The sequence below is a fragment of the Mustelus asterias genome, chromosome 28 (genome assembly GCF_964213995.1).
Source record: "Mustelus asterias chromosome 28, sMusAst1.hap1.1, whole genome shotgun sequence".
Taxonomy (NCBI): Eukaryota; Metazoa; Chordata; class Chondrichthyes; order Carcharhiniformes; family Triakidae; genus Mustelus; species Mustelus asterias.
Genome location: NC_135828.1, coordinates 6580735 through 6582940, shown reverse-complemented (window position 1 = coordinate 6582940; position 2206 = coordinate 6580735). Strand labels below are relative to the sequence as shown.

The following is a 2206-nucleotide window of genomic DNA, read 5'->3' as shown; positions in this document are numbered from 1 at the left end:
ACCCTCCCCACCCGCTGCTTCCCCGCGCCCCCCGGGTACCCGAGCCCCCGGCCCCGGGCCTCCCGCTCCCACTCACCGGCCGCCGCTGCCCTCCGCCCCGCACCCGGAAACACTGCCACTGACTGCTTCCGGGGTCACACAGACTGTCAGCTGACCCAGAGAGAGAGAGAATGTGAAATAGAGAGAGAGAGAGAAATAGAGAGAGAGAGAATGTGAAATAGAGAGAGAGAGAGAAATAGAGAGAGAGAGAGAAATAGAGAGAGAGAGAATGTGAAATAGAGAGAGAGAGAGAGAATGTGAAATAGAGAGAGAGAAATAGAGAGAGAGAATGTGAAATAGAGAGAGAGAGAGAATGTGAAATAGAGAGAGAGAAATAGAGAGAGAGAATGTGAAATAGAGAGAGAGAAATAGAGAGAGAGAATGTGAAATAGAGAGAGAGAATGTGAAATAGAGAAAGAGTGTGAAATAGAGAGAGAGAATGTGAAATAGAGAGAGAGAGGATGTGAAATAGAGAGAGGGAGAATGTGATATAGAGAGAGAGAAATAGAGAGAGAGAATGTGAAATAGAGAGAGAGAGAATGTGAAATAGAGAGGGAGAAATAGAGAGAGAGAGAATGTGAAATAGAGAAAGAGAATGTGAAATAGAGAGAGAGAATGTGAAATAGAGACAGAGAGAATGTGAGAGAGAGAGGGAGTGTTGAAATAGAGAATGAGAGAAATAGAAAGAGAATGTGAAATAGAGAGAGAGAGAAATATAGAGAGAATGAAATAGAGAGAGAGAGAATGTGAAATCGAGAGAGAGAGGGAGAAATAGAGAGAGAATGTGAAATAGAGAGAGAGAATGTGAAATAGAGAGAGAGTGTGAAATAGAGAGAGAGAATGTGAAATAGAGAGAGAGAGAGAGAAATAGAGAGAGAATGTGAAATAGAGATGAGAGAATGTGAAATAGAGAGAGAGAGTGTGAAATAGAGAGAGAGAGAATGTGAAATAGAGAGAGAGAGAGTGCAATAGAGAGAGAGAGTGTGTGAAATAGAGAGAGAGAATGTGAAATAGAGAGAGAGAGAGAATGTGAAATAGAGAGAGAGAGTGTGAAATAGAGAGAGAGAGAATGTGAAATAGAGAGAGAGAGAGTGTGAAATCGAGAGAGTGTGTGTGAAATAGAGAGAGAGAGAGTGTGAAATAGAGAGAGAGAGTGTGAAATAGAGAGAGAGAATGTGAAATAGAGAGAGAATGTGAAAGAGAGAGAGAGTGTGAAATAGAGAGAGAGAGAATGTGAAATAGAGAGAGAGAGAATGTGAAATAGAGAAAGAGAGTGTGAAATAGAGAGAGAGAATGTGAAATAGAGAGAGAGAGGATGTGAAATAGAGAAAGAGAGTGTGAAATAGAGAGAGAGAGAATGTGAAATAGAGAGAGAGTGTGTGAAATAGAGAGAATGTGAAATAGAGAGAGAGAATGTGAAATAGAGAGAGAGAATGTGAACTAGAGAGAGAGAGGATGTGAAATAGAGAGAGAGAATGTGAACTAGAGAGAGAGAGGGGATGTGAAATAGAGAGAGAGAGTGTGAAATAGAGAGAGAGAGGGTGTGAAATAGAGAGAGAGAATGTGAAATAGAGAGAGAGAAATAGAGAGAGAGAGAGTGTGAAATAGAGAGAGAGAGTGTGAAATAGAGAGAGGGAGAGTGTGAAAAAGAGAGAGAGAGTGTGAAATAGAGAGAGAGAGTGTGAAATAGAGAGAGGAGAGTGTGAAATAGAGAGAGAGAGTGTGAAATGAGAGAGGAGTGTGAAATAGAGAGAGAGAGTGTGAAATAGAGAGAGAGAGTGTGAAATAGAGAGGGAGATGTGAAATAGAGAGAGAGAGTGTGAAATAGAGAGAGAGAGTGTGAAATAGAGAGAGGGAGAGTGTGAAATAGAGAGAGAGAGTGTGAAATAGAGAGAGAGAGAGTGTGAAATAGAGAGAGAGAGTGTGAAATAGAGAGAGGGAGAGTGTGAAATAGAGAGAGAGAGTGTGAAATAGAGAGAGAGAGAAATGGAGAGAGAGAATGTGAAACAGAGCGAGAATGAGAAATAGAGAGAGAGAGAGTGTGAAATAGAGAGAGAAAGTGTGAAATAGAGAGAGAGTGTGAAATAGAGAGAGAGAATGTGAAATAGAGAGAGGGAGAGTGTGAAATAGAGAGAGAGTGTGAAATAGAGAGAGAGAGTGTGAAATA

At 41.2% G+C, this 2206-nt stretch overlaps 1 protein-coding gene across 2 annotated transcripts in view; it reads right to left on the bottom strand.

Annotated features, from left to right (window-relative positions):
• Positions 1-153, bottom strand: part of sar1aa (secretion associated, Ras related GTPase 1Aa) — a 22182-nt gene extending 22029 nt beyond the window's left edge. Inside the window, exon 1 of one of the 2 annotated variants that reach the window (XM_078199497.1) lies at positions 77-153. The gene's annotated coding sequence lies outside the window, so the exon portion shown is untranslated. The remainder of the gene's footprint in view (positions 1-76) is intronic. The other variant, XM_078199498.1, reaches the window with a different exon arrangement.
• Positions 154-2206: the final 2053 nt, after the last annotated feature.